Source organism: Budorcas taxicolor, chromosome 3, assembly GCF_023091745.1.
Source record: "Budorcas taxicolor isolate Tak-1 chromosome 3, Takin1.1, whole genome shotgun sequence".
Classification (NCBI taxonomy): domain Eukaryota; kingdom Metazoa; phylum Chordata; class Mammalia; order Artiodactyla; family Bovidae; genus Budorcas; species Budorcas taxicolor.
The window spans coordinates 119,025,487-119,049,430 of record NC_068912.1 but is presented as its reverse complement, the minus strand read 5'-3'; the positions used below and the strand labels follow the sequence as shown (position 1 = coordinate 119,049,430).

The following is a 23,944-nucleotide window of genomic DNA, read 5'->3' as shown; positions in this document are numbered from 1 at the left end:
AGCTGACGGGTGGGGCTGGAGCAGGTGTGAGCGGTGGCCCGGCTCTGAAAGACGTCCCGCGGCTGTGTCCTGAGACAGGAGACACGTGGTCCCTGACTCAGCGTCCTCCCCCAGGGAGCCCGGGCACCCGCAGGTAAGGATGTGTGTACTGAGCCGTCCGGCAGTGACACCGTGGAAGGAAGCCTGCAGCCCTGAGTAGGGCGGTGATGGGCTGGATTTTGGTACACCCACACGATGGGTGGGATGTCCTGGGAAGTACTGTTGAGGCAGAGAGGCCAGACGCTGAGAAGTCTGTTGGTAAAATCTCGCTTGTGTAAGGCAGAGTGTGAACACCTGGGGTGTGTGTGTGCCTCTCTGTGTGTGAATATGTGTGAGAGAAAACGGAGAACAGTATGGACCGTACCCACACAGAGGTGCCCTGCTGTGGCTGGTGGTGGAGAGGGGAGGAAAAAGAAGGAAAAAAGACAAGGACTCCAAAGACGGAGCGGTGTGGATACCCTGCGCTTACGCGCACCGAGTGCGTGCGTTAACGTGTAAACGACGAGGAGGGGAGACGCAGCGCAGCTCCTGGCAGACAGGGCAGGCCCTGAGGTTGCAGAGTGATGGGGTGAGGGGGAGCCCACTGGGCAGTTTGCAGGCCCGTCTGCCGGTGGGGCCGTGGCCAGGACAGTGGAAGTCCTTGCACGTCTCCGCTGCATCGATGCGCTTGGTAAACGGAAGGACGAGGATGAAGGGTGGCTTCCTGGGGGTTGAGGGGCCCCGGGGGTGGGGGTAGACCCTTGAGTCCCTGCTCGCTCCCAGCCTCTGGGATCTGTCCTCAGGCCTTTAGTGGAACACTGGGGACATCGAACCGCCGGTACCTCCCCACCCCTGGGGATTCTTCACAATCCTGGGTTTGCACTGGTTTTCTCCCTTGACCCCCACTTAGTGAGACCAGGCGGGGAACCACACAGGGGCTTAGCACCCCATCTTGATGCGGAATGCCCTGGGTGCTCCGGCCATTGGCGTGTCCGGCCTGCACCTGCCTGCCCCCCACCCCCCATCTGACTTCTTTGCTCACAAGTCAGATTTCCAGCCCCTGCCTGCCTGCTGGAACCTTTTCCTCTAAAATTATTTTATTTAGTAGCTCAGGAAACAAGTGTTGTTTTATCTGGACGCTTTATCTATTTGGACTCTTAATTAATCTAAAGTTTGTTTATGTGGCTAATTATCAATCAACAGACATGGCCGTGTGGAGAAGCGATCCAGGGTGCTGGGAGGCTGCTTACTTCGGGAGAGAGGGTAGATTCTGTCATGCTGTGGATGGCGTGTGCACACATGTGTGTGAAGGATGACACAGTGCCCGTCCCCTTTCTCCTCTCAGGGTTAGACCTTCTGGCCTCTCCAGAGCAGGCGGAGGGAGTCAGGGCTGATGGAATCCTATCCCTCTGCTCACCACAGAGCCTAATTTCAGAGTTAGTGAAGTTCCTGTTTGAACACAGAAATGAAGTCTTATTATTTTCAAGTGTAGAGCCTATTGGGCTTTTCCAGGTGGTGCTAGTGGTAAAGGACCTGCCTGCCAATGCAGGAGGCATAAGATAGGCAGGTGTGGTGCCTGGGTCGGGAAGATCCCCTGCAGAAGAGCATGACAGCCCACGCCAGTATTCTTGCACGGAGAATCCCATGGACAGAGGAGCCCAGCGGGCCACGGTCCATAGGGTTGCAAAGAGTGGGACCTGACCGAAGCAGCGCTTTACATGTAGAGCCTGCTGTGCAACTGAAATATAAAACTGTCCGCACAGACCGTGGGGAAAACGTCTTGTCTTCGACGTTTGACGGTGTGACCATCCGTCATCAAATGTCACTCTTACAAAACATAGTTGCTCAACCTTACGGCCCGTATTTCATGAAGGGTGTCTGGTGAACAAAACGATGCTTATTTAAGAAGCTGGCTATGGATAAATAGGGCTCAGAAAAATCATACAGTCAACAGTCTGTTTTTTGACTGAAACTTATTTAAACTTATTAATCTTAATTCAAATTAAATTTACTATTTAATTGAAAAATATTTGAACTAAAATCATTCCACTATACGTTTCTCTGTCTGACAGCCCGGCTTGGGGCCTCCTGGGACTTGCCTCGGTTTGAATCCCCTCCCCGCCCCCGTCACCGTATTTGCGTTACAGACTCGCACTCACGCACCCTGCGCGGCCTCTGTGAGCTTTTGCTGTTTCCAGACGAGGTAACCCGGTAAATATTTCCCGAGTGCACGGTGGTTGTGAGAGCGCAGCAGCAGGAGCCTGCTGTGTCGTGGGAGCCGGCAGCCCAGAAAGCCAGTGTTCTGCTGAAGCCGCGCAGGTGGAGTGGGCCCGCCCAGTAGGCATGATTCTGAGTCTTTCTTCCCTGCAAGACGACCTCTGAGTGCTTGATTCCCTGTCTCTGTTAGGCAGCCCAAAGCATTCAGCTGGGTGGTTTCTGCCCCTTCATGGAGTCTTCACTGGGATCAGGAAACAGAACCCTTCCGCACACCCCTCGGCCCTTCCTTGCACACCCAAGGGTCATGTGTGTCGGCTTCTCCCAGCGCAGGTTGTTTGACCTGCTCTGGCGTCTCACACCGGGGCCCCCGCACTGTGTGCTCCTGAGTGTCTGCTCTGCCCCGGCCGCAGAGCGCGGCTGTGCTCTGCTCCTCGGAGCGCTCTGTGTGGTCTTGTTGCTGGACCACGCTCTCCGCAGGATTGGATTCTGATTCACAGTTATTTACTCTACTGCTGATGAACACAAGGCAGGTTCCCAGTTTTCACCGACCGCGGATGGTGCTCCTGTGTCGCCTGGGCATGGCTCCGGGGGGCGTGAGCCTCAGCGGGTGTGTCTGCAGGGTATCACTTGTGCATGGCTCCGGGGAGCCCACGTGAGCCTCTGTGGGTGTGTCTTCGTGGTATCCTTCGTGCATGGCTCCGGGGAGCCTGCGTGAGCCTCTGCGGGTGTGTCTGGGTGGTACCCTTCGTGATGGCTACAGGGAGCCCGCGTGAGCCTCTGGGGTGTGTCTGCGTGGTATCCTTCGTGCATGGCTCTGGGGAGCCCGCGTGTGCCTCTGCGGGTGTGTCTGGGTGGTATCACTTGTGCATGGCTCCAGGGAGCCCGCGTGTGCCTCTGCGGGTGTGTCTGGGTGGTATCCTTCGTGCATGGCTCTGGGGAGCCCGCGTGTGCCTCTGTGGGTGTGTCTGGGTGGTATCACTCGTGCATGGCTACCGGGAGCCCACGTGAGCCTCTGCGGGTGTGTCTGGGTGGTATCACTTGTGCATGGCTCCAGGGAGCCCGCGTGTGCCTCTGCGGGTGTGTCTGGGTGGTATCCTTCGTGCATGGCTCTGGGGAGCCCGCGTGTGCTTCTGTGGGTGTGTCTGGGTGGTATTCTTCGTGCATGGCTCTGGGGAGGCCGCGTGAGCCTCTGTGGGTGTGTCTGGGTGGTATCCTTCATGCACGGCTCCGGGGAGCCCACGTGAGCCTCTGCGGGTGTGTCTGGGCGGTATCCTTCATGCATGGCTCGGGGAAGCCCGCGTGAGCCTCTGCGGGTGTGTCTGGGTGGTATCACTTGTGCGTGGCTACCGGGAGCCCACGTGAGCCTCTGCGGGTGTGTCTGGGTGGTATCCTTCATGCATGGCTTGGGGGAGCCTGCGTGAGCCTCTGCGGGTGTGTCTGGGTGGTATCACTCGTGCATGGCTCCGGGGAGCCCGCGTGTGCCTCTGCGGGTGTGTCCGCATGGTACCCTTCGTGCATGGCTCCGGGGAGCCCGCGTGAGCCTCTGCGGGTGTGTCTGCGTGGTGTCCTTCATGCATGGCTACGGGGAGTCCGCGTGAGCCTCTGCGGGTGTGTCTGGGTGGTATCACTCGTGCATGGCTACGGGGAGTCTGCGTGAGCCTCAGCGGGTGTGTCCGCATGGTATCACTCGTGCATGGCTCCGGGGAGCCCACGTGAGCCTCTGTGGGTGTGTCTTCGTGGTATCACTCGTGCATGGCTCCGGGGAGCCCACGTGAGCCTCTGTGGGTGTGTCTTCGTGGTATCCTTCGTGCATGGCTCCAGGGAGCCCGCGTGTGCCTCTGCGGGTGTGTCTGGGTGGTATCCTTCGTGCATGGCTCTGGGGAGCCCGCGTGTGCCTCTGTGGGTGTGTCTGGGTGGTATTCTTCGTGCATGGCTCTGGGGAGCCCGCGTGAGCCTCTGTGGGTGTGTCTGGGTGGTATCCTTCATGCACGGCTCCGGGGAGCCCACGTGAGCCTCTGCGGGTGTGTCTGGGCGGTATCCTTCATGCATGGCTCGGGGAAGCCCGCGTGAGCCTCTGCGGGTGTGTCTGGGTGGTATCACTTGTGCGTGGCTACCGGGAGCCCACGTGAGCCTCTGCGGGTGTGTCTGGGTGGTATCCTTCATGCATGGCTTGGGGAAGCCCGCGTGAGCCTCTGCGGGTGTGTCTGGGTGGTATCACTCGTGCATGGCTACCGGGAGCCCACGTGAGCCTCTGCGGGTGTGTCTGGGTGGTATCCTTCATGCATGGCTTGGGGGAGCCTGCGTGAGCCTCTGCGGGTGTGTCTGGGTGGTATCACTCGTGCATGGCTCCGGGGAGCCCGCGTGTGCCTCTGCGGGTGTGTCCGCATGGTACCCTTCGTGCATGGCTCCGGGGAGCCCGCGTGAGCCTCACAGGCCGCTTTGAGTATCCCTTTCCCATAGTTCTTTTCTCCCGCCCACTCTCAAGGCAGCACCTGAGAGGTCTGGTTGTTCCGCCCTTGCTGGTGCCAGGTTCTACTCTGCTTTTATATTTTCGACTCTTGTGGGATCCTGTTGTGGGCTTGACTTGCATTTCCTTAGTATTTCAGTTGCTGAGAACCTCTTCCTGTGATGACTGACCGTTTGAAGTCCTGTTTTGTAAAAATGCCTGTTCATAGCTTTTGCCCATTTTTTATTTGGGTTGCTTGCCTTTTCTTTATGATTAGTGAATTACTTATTTTGGGTTCTGATCCTTTGTTGGATGTATTGGACGGATTATCTTCTGCTCTCTGGGTCACCTTTTTGCTCTTCTGCTGGATTTCTCGACAGACTGAAGTTCTTTGTTCTGATACAGTATAAGATGTCATTTTCTCTCCTCCACAGCTAATGCCTCACACTTCAAAATTATTACATAGGTTTAAGGAATCCTTGTCTGCCCACAGATCTTTTCCTTAAGCTTTTGTCTTCTAGGGGAGGCTTTCTCGTCTTGCCTTTAACATCTAGGTCTGTCGTCCGTCTCACACCAATTTGCTTGTTGATGTGCTTTCAGGTCACAGTTCATTTCTGTTTCCATAAAGATCCTAGTAACTCAAGCACTGTGTATCGAAGAGACCCGCCTGTTTCCCTGTGGGTTTGGAATGCAGCCTTTGCTATAATCATATGACTATGTGTGTGCTGGGCTCAGCCTAGAATATCCTGCTCTTTGTTCTATTTATCTACTCTCTCACAATGTCTTAATTTCACAGGTTTACGATGCGTGTGTTAGCCACTCAGTCCTTTCCAAGTCTTTGCGGCTACATGGACGATAGCCCGGCAGACTCCTCTTCAGGCAGGAGTATTGGGGTGGGTCGCCACCGCCTTCTCCTGTACAGGGTATATGCCTCCATTTGTTTAGACCTGTGACTTGTAATTTGTTTCATGGACTTCCCTGTAGCTCAGGTGGTAAAGAATCTGCCTGCAATGCAGAAGACCTGGGTTTGATCCCTGGGTTGGGAAGATCCTCTGGAGAAGGGAATGACAACCCACTCCAGTATGCTTGCCTAGAGAATCCCACGGACAGAGGACTTTGGCAGGCTGCAGTGTGTGGGGTCACAGAGAGTTGGGCACGACTGAGTGACTAACACCACTACTGTAGTGTTTCATGGCTCAATTACAGAGTTCTTATATATGTATCTTTCGGTGGACTTAGCCCTGGGTATCTGCGATTTCAGGTGTCATTGTCAGCGGCATCTTTCTTAAAGATGGTATCTTCTTATTTTCTATGTGCTTACTGCTGGCATGTGGAAAACCACTGGCTTTTGCATGTCAGCCTTGTACCCTGTCCTCCGGTTAAGTTCATTCAGGAGTTTTGACGGTTGTTAGTGAATCGTTTTGGGCTTTCTGTGTGTGCAGCATATCGTCTATGAGCAGTGCAGTATCTTGCCTTTCCCCTCCTTGTGCCTTTCGTTTCTTTTTCTTGCCTAGTTGCGTTGGCGAGCGTTACCAGCGTGGTGTTGAATGGACGTGGTGTGGGGACACCCTGGCCTCCCACTTGATGCTGGGAATGGCTCTGCACTGTCCTCGGCTGATGACTTGCTTCCTTCATCCTGCTTTGGGGCGCTGCAGGCTGTGGCTCTTGGCTCTCTTTTTGGGCTCGCTGGCAGCCTGCTGTTTCTCCACCAGCCTGGCAGGCCGAGGCCACGGTGGGGAACAGCATGGAGTCTGGGCTGCGGTCGCTGCTTGTCCGTGTGATGGGATGCAGAGCATTGCAGAGAGTGGCAGAGCGTGTCCTCCTTGTGGTTGCTTAATAAGATTTTTTAAAGAATGTTCTCTTAAGGATTTATAGTTTCTAAGACTTTTACCCTTTGGAACATTTATGGCTTATTTTGTGAAATTAGGTCAACTGAAATTTCCAAGGGCTGCTGCAGGAGGGAAGAACTATGGGTGATTCTTGATTCAACGGGTTTGGTGAAGGAAATGTGAGCACACACAGGCAGTGGTGATGCGTTTGGTCTCAACTGTTTTGTATGGAGCAGAAATAAATAAAGAGGTGTCTTCATATAAATACATGCATAGTGTCAGAGACTGCTTATTTGTGGATGATCATTCCTGTCTTTGTAAAAGTGCTACTGACTTAGAATAACACATTCCTTGCTAGTGTTCCCCTTCACAAATGTGGGCTTTAATTTATATGATAAATCAGGAAAGAATGAAATTATAAATGCAGTTGCTTTTGTAGTCATCACATGTTCAACATTTGTCTAATATTTACCAGAAATATATAATTCAGTTAGAGCTGTACAGATCTATATTTAAAATGTTATCCATGAATAGTTCTCACAAACCTTCAGTTCAGTTCAGTTCAGTCGCTCAGTCGTGTCTGACTCTTTGCAACCCCATGAATCGCAGCATGCCAGGCCTCCCTGTCCATCACCAACTCCCAGAGTTCACCCAGACTCACGTCCTCCGAGTCAGTGATGCCATCCAGCCATCTCATCCTCTGTCATCCCCTTCTCCTCCTGGCCCCAATCCCTCCCAGCATCAGAGTCTTTTCCAATGAGTCAACTCTTCTCATGAGGTGGCCAAAGTATTGGAGTTTCAGCTTTAGCATCATTCCTTCCAAAGAACACCCAGGACTGATCTCCTTTAGAATGGACTGGTTGGATCTCCTTGCAGTCCAAGGGACTCTCAAGAGTCTTCTCCAACACCACAGTTCAAAAGCATCAATTCTTCGGCGCTCAGTGTTTTTTTCACAGTCCAACTTTCACATCCATACTTGACCACTGGAAGAACCATAGCCTTGACTAGACGGACCTTTGTTGGCAAAATAATGTCTCTGCTTTTGAATATGCTATCTAGGTTGGTCATAACTTTCCTTCCAAGGAGTAAGTGTCTTTTAATTTCATGGCTGCAGTCACCATCTACAGTGATTTTGGAGCCCCCCCCCCCCCCAAATAAAGTCTGACACTGTTTCCACTGTTTCCCCATCTATTTCCCATGAAGTGATGGGACCAGACACCATGATCTTAGTTTTCTGTATGTTGAGCTTTAAGCCAACTTTTTCACTCTCCTCTTTCACTTTCATCAAGAGGCTCTTTAGCTCCTCTTCACTTTCTGCCATAAGGGTGGTGTCATCTGCATATCTGAGGTTATTGATATTTCTCCCGGCAATCTTGATTCCAGCTTGTGCTTCTTCCAGCCCAGCATTTCTCATGATGTACTCTGCATATAAGTTAAATAAGCAGGGTGACAATAGACAGCTTTGACGTACTCCTTTTCCTATTTGGAACCAGTCTGTTGTTCCATGTCCAGTTCTAACTGTTACTTCCTGACACACACAAACCCTAAACTCCTCTAATGTTTCAGATCTTAATACCAGATGTTGTCTATGTGTGTGTGTGTGTGGTTTTTTTTTTAGAAAAACAGTAATCTGCTGGTTAGTAAAGTGTCATCAGACATTTACATCAAGAGGAAAGGAACTATTTCACACTTGAATTTTATTTTGTGAAGAGGTTAAATTCCTAGTTAATTTTCACGTTGGGTTGTCCACCTGAAGCGATGCTGATGCAGTGGGGCGGGGGCAGAGGAGAAATGTGGTTACACCGTCACGGTATTGGTGGGTTATCCTCTTAGACTGCATAGAAGAGCCTTGCTCTCCGTGTGGGGTTGGGTGGTTTGCTACCCTTGTTAGGAGTTAACGTAGTTTCAGCTGTAAAACCGTTTGCTCTTGTCATTTTCTCCTGTGCCCTGGCATCTTCATGACAGTGAGCGGGGTCCTCATGTGACCCAGGAACCCCAAGGGTTCACAGGCGCCTCAGTCACCCACAGGGTCCTTATGTAACCCAGGGTCATACCGCTCAGAGAGGGCGGGAGACCGGTCTAGGGTCATACCACTCGCTGGGAGATGCGGGGCTGGACAGAGCTCAGCCCCCAGCTCCAGACGGGTGGCGCTGTGCAGGGACCGACGAGTGCCCGCTGGCTCTGCGGCACCTCCCGTGCGCGCAGGAGGCAGACGGTAATCTGACGGGGACGCCTGCGGGGGCACGTCGGGGAGCTTGGGGGGCCCCAGCAGTGCTGCCTCTCGGGGGGCCTGCGTCAGTCCCCCTGAGTGTAACGCTCGGGCCCCATCCTGACCCCTCACAGCAACTCGGCTGGCCTCTGGGGAGAGAGCCCTCCCACTGGGTTCACTCTGGGGGGCTGCCAGTCCAGGCGTCCGGCCCCGGCCCAGCCAGGAGGCGTGCATCAGGGCTGAGCCCTGGGGGCCTCCTGGGAGTCAGTCTCGCCGGCTGCTGAGGGCCGCCTCTTGCGTCCTGCTCCAGACCCCCCCCTACTTTGTTCTCCAGATCCTTCTGGGGGGTCTGTGTTTGCCCAGATCGTTCAGGGGCCTTTTCTGTCACCTGTGACCCTGAAGCCCTGGCGGGTACGCCTTCCTCCTCACAGGCCTGTGTTCCGGAACCCGAGTTCTTGCCTTGCTCTGCTCTCTGGAGAGAAGGGCTCACTGTCCAGGCACCGGCATTGCCCCTTGCGGGTTTGGGAACTGGTTCCCCCGTCTCCTGGCTCCTCGCGCACAGTTCCAGACTCGCTCCAGAGTCTATCCTCCAGCCCGGCTCCCACTACCTTTCTCCCAGGGGAGCCAGGGGCCCTGGTGCAAGCTGCTCTGAGACGGGCGTGACCAGCGCCGAGCGGGGGCCGATGGCCCCGGTGGACTCCTGGCCCGGGGAGGTGCCCTCTGGAGGAAGAGGCGCGTCTCCGTTCACACTGTTGCCTGTGCTGGGCCCGGCCCCGCGTCTCAGCACTGCTTCAGTGCCCTCCTGCTTCCCCCGAAATAGAGGGCATGGTGTCATGCAGAGCGCATCGTTTGTAAGAGAACTGGATCCTGAACGCACCAGATCACAGGGAATGTCTCACGCAGTAATAGGGTTCCACGGGTCCCCCCTGTCGAAACTGTGCAGCCACCTCTGGGCGTTCCGGTGTGTGTTGCAGGGTTTGCAGGGGAAGCCAGCCTGGCAGGGCGCCTGCCGACAGTCCCCGGGTCTGGGTGCTCAGACTCGTTATCCGACTGTGTTTACCTTGTGTAGGTTTGAATATTCCATAAGACCAAAGCTTGCCTTCTTTAAGCAAGAGAAGTTCATGATAAAACCCTGTAAAATCTTAAAACATCAATATGAACATGTGTGTGGTGGTGTTTTCTTTAATATTTAAAAAGTTTGTATTTCTTATTCTTCATATGTCCAAAAAACAAACAGTTAAAACCAACCAGGATGTGGGAGGAACCAAAGTGAAACACACACACTGGCGAAGGAACCGAGCTCTAGCACAGGTACGCGAGCCCCCGCACAGCGGGGTGCAGAAGAGCTGCCCGGGGCCACCGTGAGGCCTGGGGACCGTGTTCCGGCCACACATTGCGAGGCTGGAGGCAGGGACTGGGCCTGAATTCTGAGTCTTGTCACGTGTGTGCCACGTGTGTGCGGGCCAGCTGTTCTGAAAGCACTTTATACTAGAGTTGTATCCTGGAGGTGAACAAGTAAGCAGCTGGATTGTAACCAGTAAGAACCAGGTTTCTCACTGTTGGAGAAATCAGTGAAAATCGGGAAAGGAGGAGACTGAACTCGGCCTGTGATGCTGGGTTGGATCTGAGGTGTCAGTGTGAACTCATGATTTAACCAGTGTACGGAATATGGATGTGTGAGTTTGCATCCAGCGTCCCGTGTGCAGGGCAGGTCCTACGGCGGTGGCGCCCAGCTCTCGCTGCCCACATGCAGTTCACCAGAAAAGGGAGCCAGGACTTCCCGGAGAAATGGTTGAATCCCAGGCTGTGGCAGGGGTATCTCGTGGAACTGGAAAGTAAGGCAGTGCCAAAAAAAGGTAAAAGTTGGGGATGGGGGCTTGTCAGAAAAACGTAGGAGCTCCCAGTGGCCAAAGCTTGAACGACAAAATAAATAATGATGGTTGTGATGATCACGCACAGAATAAAATAAAAATCCATAATTTCATAATGATGCAAACAGATGATCAAACAGCAAGAAGGGCAAGTGACAGGCCCTCCTCGCAGTGGAATTCCGATAATCGATACGTGCAGAGGAGGGGAGGTATACATCACCCTTGGGCAGATAACCAAGACAGGGAGAGCTGCGGATAGGACGCGGTGGGCGTGGCAGCCACGAAGAAGCCCGGGGTGCTGACTCGGTCTCTCTTTCCTTGAGTGAGCTTTGATAGTTGGGGCCTTTTAGGCATTTATTTATTTCACCCAAACTGGCAGATTTATTCACATAAAGTTGTTCATTGTCTCCCCTTATCATCCATTTAGTATCCGTGTGGTCTGTGGTTAATTCCCCCTTATTCTGGATTTTGTCGATTTGCTTCTTCTTTCTCTGATTTTTTCATGATCTGTTTAGCTAGGCTCAGCTGGTGAAGAATCTGCCTATAACGCAGGAGACCTGAGTTTGATTCTTGGGTCAGGAAGATCCCGTGGAGGAGGGAATGGCTGCCCACTCTAGTATTCTCGCTTGGAGAATCCCATGGATAGACGACCCTGGTGGGCTACAGTCCATGGGGTCATTAAGAGTCGGACACAACTGAGCAATTTCACTATTGCAAAGAATCAGCATTTAGTTTCATTGATTTTTATATTTTGTTGATTTCTGCTTTTTGCTATTGTCTTTTTTTCTGCTCATTTTGGGTCTGATTGATCCTTTTTCTAGTTTCTTACAGTGAAACCTGAAGTCACTGACTTGAGACCTTCATCTCTGACACAGGTTTTCAGTGCAATAAATGTCCCTTTCAGCACTACGTATTTTGATATGTTGTTTCATTTTTGTTCATTTGAAAATACTTCATAATTCCCGTTTTACTTTTTTCGTTGACCCGTGAAGCGTATTCTTTAGTTCTGGTTTTAGATGTCTGGTCTATTATATTTGTTATTTAGATGTTTGGTTTTCCAGATATCTTTCTGTTACTGATTTCTAATTTAACTTCATTTTAGGAAATGAAATTAAATTCATTTTATCAGAGGACAGTCTTTCTATATGTTGACTTGAGTGCTTTTAAACGTACTGAGTCTCGTTGGATGGCCCCAAAGACGGCCTGTCTTGGTCAATAGTGTGTGCCTTTTAAAAGAACGTGGGGCATGTGCATTCTGCTGTTGTCCGCAGTGTTCTATAAATGTCATTTTGATCAGGTTGGGTGATGGTGTTGTTCACATCTTGTACGCTTTTACTAATTTTCTGTCGCTTGTTCTAACCACTGCCACGAGCAGGGTGTTGAAGTGCACAACTACAGTTTTGTCCACTTCTCCTTATACAGACTTTCTCCCTTTCCTGTCTTTTGCTTCATGTATGAAGCTCTGGTATCAGGTGCATACGTGTTTAGGAATGTTATGTCCTTTTGGTGAGTTGACCCCTTGATCGTTATGAAACGACCTTCTTTGTCCCTGGTAATATTCTTTCTTAACATTTACCTTGTCTGAGTAAGTGTTAGCTATTACAGCTTTCTTTTGAGGAGTATTTATATGCTGTATCTTTTTCCATCTATTACTTTTAACCTATTTGTTTCTTTATAAATAAGACCTGTTGCTTGTTGGCAGCTATAGCTGGGGCCACGCATCTTGGGGAAGATTTGTTTTACAGTGAAATGCATGCCCTCTTCTCCACCGTTTTCAGGCCTTCCCCGCACAAGTCCTCTTTTACTCCGGAAGCAGGGTCTGGCCGTTTCACCCGCTCTGGCAGCATCTGCCCTTTGAACTGGGGGTGTTTGGACTGTTGGTTGTTGACACCGTTTGGCTTAAAGCGACCGTCTTGCTCTGTGTCCTCCCTCTGCCGCTTTCCTGCCCTTTTCCCCTTTTTCCGGCTCCGTCTGGGCTGCGCCTTTCTACCATCGTGTTATATTCCCCTGTTGACCTGTCAGTCACTTGCTGACTAGTTAGTCAGTCATTTTTCTAAGTGGAGGTTTAGGATCTCTGGTCTGCATTTCAGCCTGTCATGGTTCTATCTTCAAGGGTAAACCACTCCCTGTCTTGTGTAACAACACACAGCAATACGCCTCTCTTCTCCCCTCCTGGGCTTTGTGTTGTTTCTGACATATGTTTTCTTGGTGCATATGGTATAAACTTCTTAATACATTGTTATTTTTGCATTAAACTGTTCTCTTTAAAAGAGATTCAGCATCAGAGAAGAATCGTTTACATTTACATGTACAGTTCTCATTTCTGAAACTCCTCACCTCTCTGTGGATCTGTGTTTCCATCTGACCTTGTTTTCCTTTTGCCTTTGAGATTTCTTTCAGTGCAGGTCTGCTTGTAAACACCTCTATTTCACCTTTGTTTTTGAAAGATTTTTTTTCATGGGGTGCAGCATCCGAGGCAGAAAGTGTGAGTGTGTGTGTGTGTGAGTGTGTGTGAGTGTGTGAATGTGAGAATGTGAGAGAGTGTGTGTATGAGTGTGTGTGAGTGTATGTGTGAGTGTGAGTGTGTGTGTGAGAGTGTGTGTGAGTGTGTGTGAGAGTGTATGTGTGTGTGTGTGAGTGTGACTGTGTGTGTGAGGGTGTGTGAGTGGGTGTGAGTGTGAGGGTGTGTGAGTGTATGAGAGTGTGTGAGTGTGTGTGTGTGTGTGAGTGTGTGTGCGTGAGAGTGAGAGTGTGTGTGAGTGTGTGAGTGTGGGTGTGAGTGTGAGTGGGTGTGAGTGTGGGTGTGTGAGTGTATGAGAGTGTGAGTGTGTGTGTATGAGTGTGTGTGAGTGGGTGTGTGTGTATGAGTGTGAATGTGTGTGTGAGCGTGTGAGTGTGTATGAGTGTGTGAGTGTGTGTGTATGAGTGTGTGTGAGAGTATGTGTGTTCACACACGTGTGCATGAGTGTCCCACGGAAAGGGGTTGCCGCATCGTCCTCTGCCTGGCATTCTTCCCACTGAGAAATCTGCCTTTTCTCTTGTTTTTGTTCTGTCTGTGATGTGACTTTTCCATCCCAACTGCTTTTAAGACATAATCTTAAAATTGGTTTTAAGTAATTTGATTATGCTCTGGCCTGGTGTAACCTTCATAGTGTGTTTGTGCTTGGAGTTGATTGAACTTCTTGGATCTATGGGTTTATGAAAGTGAAAGTGTTAGTTGCTCAGTCACGTCTGACTCTTTGTGACTCTCTGGACTGTCACGTGCCAGGCCCTGTATCCATGGGATTTTGCAGGCAAGGACACTGGGGTGGGTAGCCATCCCCTTCTCCAGGGGATCTTTCTGACCCAGGGGTCGAACCTGGGTCTCCTTCATTGCAGGCAGGTTCTTTACTGTTTGAGCCACCAGGGAAGCCCTGTGCGTTTATGGTTTTCATCAAATTTGGGAGCTTTTAAGCTGGTATCTCTTTAGGCATTGTCTGTGTCCGCCCTGTGCTGCTGCGTGGAAGCTCTCGGTCACCTGGGCAATTCATCAGGTCTGTATCTGCTCAAGGGCCCCACGCCTGATATCAGCATCTGGGAACCACACAAATTTTGTCTTTTGTAGGTGCTTCGTGTGGGAGACTAAATCTGGTCTGTATTATTCTATTTTGACTAGAAGCAGACTTCTGATGTTTCCCAAGGAAGTTGTCAAAACTTTATCAGAAGCTCTTGGTTTGGAGTAAGTAACGGTCGTAGCGATAGCTGGTGTGTGGACGTTGCCGTGTGCCAGCCCTGACACGTGGCTTCTCCTGCGCTGGCGCCGTTGTGTCGCCCTTTCACACCCCCGTGATGTTCCCAGTGCTGTGTGCGCCTTCCTCCCCATCTCCGTAGGTGAGCAGCTAAGGCAGAGCGCGCTCAGGTCACTTGCTTGAGGTCACGTCCATATTAAAGTGCTGTTTCTGAGCTTCACATCTGGCAGCCTTGGTCCTCCTGCTCGCCCTCTCAGCTGCTAGCTAGACTGCCACCGACAGTGGGCTGGAAGTTTCTGGTTAGGACTCTGATTCCTCTCAGAGACCCAGAGTGCAGAGTCTCCCGACAGGCTCGGTGTGGCTGAGGTCAGAGCGCCCAGGCCAAATGAGGCATCCGGAGGTTCAGCTGAGAGCTGGGAGGGAGACCCTGCCCCGCTGCCTTCCCTGGACGCACAGCGTCTCTGTTGGGCCCTGTGCCACGTGGGGCTGCTCTCCAGGCCCTCAGCCTCTCTGCCTCGTGGTGTTAGGGGCATCCAGCGGGGGCTGGCCTATGTGGGATGTGGTCTGGTGCAGGGGTTGAGAGATGAGGAGAGCGTCAGCTTCACACAAGGCTGGTGAGGCTGGCGGGGAGCCCCTAGGGGAGGCCTGGGCACCCTGCCTCCTGGGCATTGGGGCTGGCATTGTGCCTCCCTTCCAACAGCTACATTGCAGTCCTAACCCCCAGCACCTCAGAGTGTGACCCCATATGGAGACAGGGTCCCTGCAGATGTAACACAGACGAAGTCGTGCTGAGGTCAGCTGAGCCTCTAATTCTGGGTGACCGTCCTGGGAAGTCAGCCAAGTGAAGGCAGACACACGAGAGATGAGGAAGGCAGGGTTTGGAGCTCTGCAGCTGCTGGCCCGGGGACCCCAAAGATGCCAGCAGTCCCCAGAGGCGGGAAGAGGCCAGGGCGGGTTTCCCTGCAGCTTTGGAGGGAGGTCAGCCTCGCCAGCACCCGGACTTCAGATTCCTGGAGACGAGACTCCATGGCTCCTGACCGTGAACAGTGCGTTTCTGCAGTTTTTACGCCGCTCAGTCTGCGGCCCTTTGTTCCTGTGGCAGCAAGAAATGAACCCACCGGGGTTGGGAAGGTCCTTTCATGCACATCCCCCCTTGGAACAGGGCATGTTTGTGTGACTCAGAGTGGCTCATGTCCTCCCTGCACCTGGTGGGGAGGTGTCGGTGGGATGCAGACGCCGAGCTGGGTCCACTTGGCTGTTCCTGCTTCAGCAATGCTTCTTAACGTCAAGGAACAGGGTGTGGCCACTGGGGACCCTGGAAGGCGCCTCTCCCCCCCTCCCCCCACCCCACCGCGGCTCCCGCTTCTTGCTTGTGTTGGCCATGTGCTCTTTCTCGAAACTGGTTATTGCGGGGTTTCCTCCATCTCTATACGCTCTGTCCCCTGTTCCGTGACCCAGAAGCTTCAGTTCTCCCTCTCAACCTCTCCCGTCACCCCTTTTACAAACCTCTACCTTTGCGGGACATTGTACACGGGATTAGGGCTTTTCCGTGTCTTTTTGGAAAGTGATGACTTTAAGACTAGAGTTAGTATGGCTTTGTCGCGTCCTAGTCATGAAATTGCAGCTTTTGGTAGTCTGCTCCAGCCTTGTTCCCCCCGCCCCATAAACCCTGGCATTTTTATGCAAGTCTTCGGAGCGTGAGTTTTCCCCGAGTGCGTCACTGTGCTATAGCAGAAGCTTCTTGATGCAGAGGAGCTTGTGCAGGTAATAGCTGTGTTGCAGCAGTTCTGCGTCTAGTTCGGTCTGCCCTTGGTCTGTCCCGGCCCCTCAGCCCTGGGCTAGCTGAGAGCCTGCTGACGCTGAGCACTTATCTTGGGTTCTGTGCGTGTCAGCTGCCAGAGGGGCGGCTCTGAGAAGCGTTTAGCCACTGTTGCGGTGGACAGAGAAGGGGTAGGATCAGAGGTACACAGTGCTTGGGCAAAACTGAGATCTAGGCCACAGTTACGTTCACTTGAGGATAAACAAACGGAAGTAAATCCCCACCACGGAGTCTTGAAAGGTATTCTGGCACGTGGTGGAAAGGGAACTCTCCTGAAAGGCAGAAGAAACCAGTCAGTCGTCAGAATCAGAAAAAAAGAAATTTCGTAAGGCTTTGGCCAGAAATACACAGAACAGAGGTCGTGAGGAGGGACTCAGCTGAGAGGAGAAGGCAATGGAGTGAGTCACGAAGGAGATGGTTGAAGACAAAGAGCTTAGGTTTAGTTAGAACTTGTGTGAAAAGCCGTAGGAATGAAGTGGAGATCATGGGAATTAGCAGCAGTGACCTGGCGAACACTCGGGCAGAGGCGCCTGGGGTGCAGAGTGGAGCACGAGGCACCAGTGCTGAGATACGATGGGTTTCGGGTTCCAGCCAGACGGTGTGGGAAGCTATGAAGACGCCAAAACAGGTGTGGCAAAGCAGCCACCAAAACGCGATCAAAGAGCATTTTCCTGAGCAGGAGAGAGGACCTGTGCGTACCGAAAGGTTCATGTTTGGAGCAAGTTAAATGAAAAGAGATTCTTACCATACGTCTTCTGACAACATTTTTGAATTTCAAGATCAAAGTAACGGCAAAATCCCGGCAGAGTGCAGACAGAAGAAAGCATCAGAAGTCAGCCCCAGAGGCTCCCTGGAAGCGCAGTGCTGCCTGGCTGGCCAGAGGGACGGCCCCTAAGGCCTTGAGGGAGAAACAGTTGTGACGCAAGGCTTTTATACCCAGCCACGCTGTGACTTTTGGGTGGAGGATCCAGAGATTTGTTGTTGTTCAGTTGCTAAGTCGTGTCCAGCCGTTTGTGACCCCATGGACTGCATCACGCCAAGCTTCCTTGTCCTTCACTATCTCCAGGAGTTTGCTCAAATTCATTTTCATTGAGTCAATGATGCCATCCCACCATCTCATCCTCTGCTGCCCCCTCCTCGTTTTGCCTTTGGTCTTTCCCAGCATCAGGGTCTTTTCCAGTGAGTTGCCTTTTTGCATCAGGTGGCTAAAGTATTGGAGCTTCAGCTTTAGCATCAGTCCTTCCAATGAATATTCGGGACTGATTGCCTTTAGGACGGACTGGGTTGATCTCCTCGCAGTCTCAGATTTGTAAGAGTTTGCAAAATATACCACCGATACTGCTTTCAAGACTGCGCTGTTTCTTTCTGGTCAAGAGATGAATAAACATTCTGTTTATTTTTAAAGTTTTCCTGAAGTACAGTTAATTTACAATGGGTGGATTTCTGCTGTACATCAGAGAGACTCAGTTATACGCAGACACGTTCCTTTTCATACTGTTTTCCATTCTGATTTGTCTCAGGGGGTTGAAGGCAGTGCCCTATGCTACGCAGCAGGACCTTGTTGCCTCCTTCCTGTGTATATTAATGATAGTTGGCATCCGCTCACCCAGAACTCCCAACTCATGCCTCCCTCACGCCTCCTTCCCCAGTCGGCAGCCACAAGTCTGTCCTCTTTGTGTGGCTGTTTTTGTTTTGCAGATGTATTTATTTGTGTCTTGTTTTAGATTATGTAAGTGGTATTAGATGGTATTTGTCTTGTTCTTTCTGTCCTAACTTCACTTAGTATAATAATCTTTAGGTTCATCCACGTTATTGCAAGCGGCATTATTTTATTATCTTTTATGGCTGAGTAATATTCCGTTGTATATGTGAACTATATCTTCTTCATCTATTCAAGAGAAGAGTAAAAACTGTGAACATGAGATAAGTCATTGTGTTTCCTAAGGAAGTAACCATGTACAGAATAATAAGCATAAAGATGCTGGTCAGTTATGGGTGAATGTGTTATTGGGTACCACCTCAGCAGACACCTTTTGGGATTTAGCTCTTTACGTGATAAATAGGTTGGAGGTCTTTGGTTATAAGCAATAGGGGGAAAATCCTTGAACAGTTTAATCAAGAACAGGAATTTGTCACACTGTTAAAGGAGCCTTAGAGGAACCCTGGCCAGGGTCAGTATGAGGATTTTCATAATTACCATGTTCTCAGTTTAGGTCTATATTCCAGCTGTAATACATGCTCATCACAGCAAGGAATTTAGAGAGTCCTGGGTGGTGCCGTGCTGCACAGGCAGACGCTTGGCGGTGGGCGTTTGTGCCCCTGTTTCTGTGGGTTCTTCTGTTAGTGACTGTGATCTGGGGAAGAGGCTGGACTTGGGAAGAGGGTTGGTGTCTGTCAGGTGTCGCCCTCCAGGGGTCTGGGGATGGGACCTGTGATCTGACGGCCAGGGCTGCCAGACCCACCCACGGTGGGGGAGGAGGCAGGCGGCTCCCAGCACAGCCTCAGAGCAGTGTTCCCAAGAGCAGATCCTGATGCCGGGGAGTTCCCAGCCGTCATGCTGGCAGAGAGGGCAGGGTGCCCGGCTGTGGAGCCAGCCGTCTGTGTGGGGAAAGGTGACAGAGCCCAGCGCCAAGGACACGTGTCACAATGCTCCCAGCATCTGCACGTGTTTCACGGCGTCGGGATGGCTCTTTAGACACTTCCTGTGAGGAGCGTGCTGTCCTCTTAAAATCAGAGCATGGGAGTGGATCGAGGAAATGGTTATCGTGAAGGTGGAGACCAGGGAAACTATTTCAGGCACAAATGAGCTGAATTTAGAGAGACTCTCAGATTGTCGCTGTGTAAGATAGAAATTTTGCTGGGGTTATCGCGAGAATGGAAGAATGTGTGTGTGTGGGGGCGGGGATGGGATGGGCTTCAAGTGATTTCTCTTTTAAAGTGTTTTCCATCAACAGTTCCGAGCTTGCACTACAGATACATTATTACACATATCCACATAGATATATTTACTAACAGAACCTCAAGTACAGGACGTCCCCCATCTATGAGCCTTAGAACTATGACTCTTCAAAGGTGCAAATGTGCGTTCACACGTCAAGTCACATAAGTCAGCTCACGTGTCTGACGTTATCTGTAAGGCTGGGTACGTAGATGAACTCGGTTGGGCTCATGAGCAAAGCAGACTTATGGATGGGCTCTCGGGGGGAACTCGTGTGTACGTAAGGACTTCTGTAGTCTGTAGGACTAGAAACGGTGAGTCCACGCGAGTGTTTTAGCACTCCACCGAAGGGGCGGGGGGGCACGCACATGACTGAGTCCTGGCTGCACCTCCTAACCGAAGCCGCCCCTTTCTCTGCCCACACAGGTTGTCTCCTAAGAGCCCCTGGAGATCCCCACCCTCCTCTGGATTTCTGGGCCCACGACGTGGTCAGCGAGACCAGGGTGCTTCGGTGGCTGTGGGCCGGCCCTGCCCGTTGCTGGACTTGTATGTGCCGCTCGGACTCCGGGCTCCTTGGAGCTCTCGTTTACGTGGAAGTTTTGAGCCATTTTGAATCTTTTGAAGGAGAAGCCGCTGCTCGCAATGAGCTCACAAAGCCATCCAGGTAAGCCAGACCCCGGGTCCTCGTGGAGGTTGGGTCCCGGGTCTGTCTCTGTGTTCATGATCACGAGCGCGGCTGGTTTAGGTCAGCCCCAAGGGCTGGGCAGCCAGCTCTCCGTCTCAGTGGCAGAAAGATGAACGGGGCCTCTCAGGGGTCGGGGTCCAGGCTTGGCCCTGACCCGCTCGCTGATGTGGGCAGCGCACGCCTCCCCAGCACCTCAGGGAGGCAATGGGTGCAAGGCCATGTGTGGTCTGGAGAGCCGCTTCCTTCTCCCTCTGCTTTGATTCTGAGGGTCATGGGGGTGGGCTACCCCTGGGCTGGACACAGTTGGTGCCCCTCGGTGGTGGGCACCCACGGGCATCAGTCCTGGTGCCCAGGGCTTCACCAGGCATGGCGCTCGCATCTACACGCAGCGAGTCTTCACAGGCCCGGAATGTCCCCCACCTGCTGGGAAGAGGTGACTGGTCCAGGGCCACAGAGCTCGTGGCCGGGTGGGATCGGGGAGCACGTTTGTGCGGCTGTCAGGTTCAGAAGCGTGCAGGGACACAGCGCTCAGGCTTCTCCAGCCCCGTCACCAAGTCACCTGGCCACCCCATGGCAGCGAGCCGTGGCTCGTCCAGCCTCACCATCCGCTGCAGCGTGGCCCCTGGGCCGCTTACACTGTCGTCCTGCGTCCACTCGGGCCTCCATCAGTGTGGCTGGGGTCCCCACTGGGTGGGAGTGGGGGGCTTGGTCTGCTCTCCTCCCTGGGGATTGGACCCCTGCACGTCCTCTCCTGCCCTGAACAGAGTTGTCTGAAGCTCCAAGAGCAGGGTTCCCGCTTGTATTTAGATACGAACGCTTTATTGATTTAGATTCTTCATGTATTGATTGATACTGAGTGTAAAATATAATTTAACAGTCTGGATTGAAGTAGGTGAACATGGACTCCCTTCCACCCAGAGCTGGGGAGCCTGCCTTCCTCCTGTGTCTGAAGATAAGGGTATGTGTAGAAATGTTTTAATAGAGGATAATCATCCTATCTGTGGAGTTCTGTTTCATTTGGCTCTTTTTTTTTTTCGTTAGTACCTTATGAGCATCTTTTGATGTCAGTATGTGCATAAACCTAACTCATTTTTGGTAGCTTACAGGTAGACACTTATGTGGCTGCAGCAGCGTTTAGAACAGCCCCAGATCATCATCAGACAGTTACCGTACACATGTTTTGTTCGCACGCTTCTGTGACTATCTCTGTTGGAGCACTTCCAGGCAGCAGAATTGCTGGGTGGGTGGCACCTGCACTGGAAACTGTTTGCTCTGCCCCGGTTTCTCCCCTTAATCCTCGTGTATGATCATTTGCATTTTTCTACATGTCCACAGGCACTAGGTGGATTCAGTTTATTTTGTTCTTCTCAGCATGCCAGGGGAAATTTATTGTTTGAATTTGCATCATTGTGTAAGTGAGGGTGCACATTTTAAAAAGTTTTATTTTATACTGGAGTGTAGCTGATTCACAGTGGTGTGTTAATTTGTGGTGCACAAAGTGATTGAGTTTTGTATATGTGTGTGTGTGTGTGTGTGCGTGTGTGCATATACACATATATGTCTGTTCTTTGTCAGATTGTTTCCCGCTTAAGTTAATACAGAATATTGAGTAGATTTCCCTGTGCTATGCAGAAGGACGTTGTTGTTATCTATTTTACAAATAGTAGTGTGTGTCTGTTAATCCCAAACTCTTCAGCTTATCCCTCCCACCTTTTTCCCCTCAGTTAACCAGAAGTGTGTTTTCTAAGTTCGTGAGTCTGCTTCTTTGTAAGTTCATGTGATGTCTGTCTGTCTCTGACTGAGCCTCACTTAGTGAGACACTCTGCAGGCCCATCCTTGCCGCTGCGAATGGCGCCGTTGCATTCGTTTCAGTGGCGGAGTGGTACCCCACTGCCTGTGTGCCCCGCATCTGCTTTATCCACTCCTCTGCTGACGGACGCTCGGGCTGCTCCCATGCCCTGGCTGTTGAGCCGGGCTGCAGTGAACACCGGGGAGCTGGTATCTTTCCAAGTTACGATTTTCTCTAGATATACGTCCGCATGTTGCCGCGTCATACAGCAGTTCTGTCAGTATTTTAGTTTTTAAGGTACCTCTATATTGTTCTCCGTAGTGACTGCCCCAGTTTACATTCCCACCAACAAACAGTGTAGGAGGGTTCCCTTTTTTCACACCCTCTCCAGCGTTTATTGTTCATAGACTTTTTGATGATGGCTGTTCTGACCAGTGTGAGGTGATACCAGATTTTTTATGAGCTGCTGTAGACATAAATCTCATACATGCCAGTAGGCATTTGAAGAGAAAAAATGCTTTTTTCTCCCCCCCCCCCATTTTTTTTTCTTGCTCTTTCTTTAACCTAATGACGTCTATGTGTCTGCATCAGGACTGTGTGTGAAGTTTTATCCTGCACGTGCGTTGTGTACAGCTGGCCTTGGGCCAGCCTGGGAGTCAGGGGTGCCAAGCCTCCGCACAGTGGAAGATCCGTGTTGTAGTTGGTCCCCGCATCGGAAGTTGGCTACTCTGGATCTGTGAATCCAAGCCTGTGGATTCAGCCAGTCACGATGGTGCGGTGCTGTGCGTGGTAGTAACCATAAAAAACCCTGCTGTAAGCAGATTGTGTGGTGGTTCAATCCCATGCTGTTCAAAGGTCAAGTATATTTATATATAGGAGTGTACATATGCATTTTTCTCTATGTGTTATCCATACATAATAACTTCAGGTACTTAAATCAGTGATTAAAGTATTACATCAGCATAGCTTTATCTTCTTTGTCTCTGATTTCTAGAGAAACGTGTACTTTCTCTTATGATTATAGTTTGTGGTATTCTTTTTACAATAAGACGTTTGTGGCTTTGTTTTTCAGTGCTTAAAAAATCTAACGAATGTGTCTTGCTGGCCCCGGTCTCTTAACAAAATGCAGTGTGTTTCTCTCTGTTTCGTGCCTGTTTGCCCCAGAATTTATCAGTCTCCTAAAAGTGTTTCTGCCCTTGGGTTCTCTTGGCTGATGAACGCTTCTCCACCCAGTTATCTCCAGTGCTCTCACCTGGAAAACCCCATGGACGGGGGAGCCTGGTGGGCTGCAGTCCATGGGGTCACTAGGAGTCAGATATGACTGAGTGACTTCACTTTCACTTTTCACTTTCATGCATTGCAGGAGGAAATGGCAACCCCCTCCATTGTTCTTGCCTGGAGAATCCCAGGGGCGGGGGAGCCTGGTGGGCTGCCGTCTGTGGGGTCACTCAGAGTCGGACACGACTGAAGCGGCTCAGCAGCAGCAGCATCTTCGCGTCTCAGACCTCCTCCTCAAGGCTGGTCCCCGTGAGCAGCAGAGATCTAGCGGGGTGTTGCTTTCCCCTCCTTCCCAGAGTCCTTGCGTCTTGCGCAGAGGCCTTGCCCGTGGCTGTTAACTGAGGTCGGGTCCTGTCTGCTGTGCGTGACCCTCTCGGTGGATGGGCCTGGCCCCCATCCTCCTCTCTGTCTGACGCCCCCTCCTCCCAGGGCAGCCCTGCAGTGGCCTGGGTAGCCGACGCCCGGCAGTAGCATCTGCCGACGCGAGGGTGGGCTTGCTGGCAGGCCTCTTCCGGCTGCTCTGCGGTCCACCCCGCCGTCCCCACCCCGGGCGGGTGCAGGCTGGGGGTTGGGCTGAGCCATGGTCGGCACGCACCCCCCTCCACCGTCCGTAAGCCCGTGGCCTGCCAGGGTGACCATCTGCTCACTCATGGTGGTCCCCCATCACTTGGATCCCCCAGACGGGCATCTCCTAGGAGGCCCCTCCCCGTCCCTTGTCAGCTGACGCCGCTGTGTTCCCACCGTGTAGACTCGCTGCGAATCTTTCGTGTTGGTGTTTGTGTCTTGTCGTTTTAGTGGATTTGTGGGAGGCGGAGAACACTTAACACCGAATGTGTTCGGTTTGCTGTTCGGAGCAGGGCCCCTCCTGGGGTTCCCCGTCCCGTCTTCGGCCCCAGCCTCCCTTGAGTCCCGCGTCTGTCTCTGCCTCCCTGGGCCATGCTGTGTCCATCTGTCTGGATGCCCGCCGGCCCCGCCGCGTCACTGGCTGTCCCCCATCCCTCCCGGCCGCGGCCCTGCCAGCCCGTGTGGCCCTCGGGCGCCGTGGGGCCCCCCGTCACGCCTGCGGAGCCGGCTGGCTTGGCCCCAGTGATGAAACGAGCTTTTCACTTGACGGGGA

General features: G+C 52.1%; 1 protein-coding gene across 2 annotated transcripts in view; it reads left to right on the top strand.

Moving 5' to 3' along the window:
- HDAC4 (histone deacetylase 4) overlaps window positions 1–23,944 on the top strand; it is a 288,523-nt gene that overhangs the window by 29,345 nt on the left and 235,234 nt on the right. For both annotated transcript variants that reach the window (XM_052636482.1, XM_052636481.1), the window contains exon 2: window positions 19,502–19,739. The gene's annotated coding sequence lies outside the window, so the exon portion shown is untranslated. The remainder of the gene's footprint in view (window positions 1–19,501; window positions 19,740–23,944) is intronic.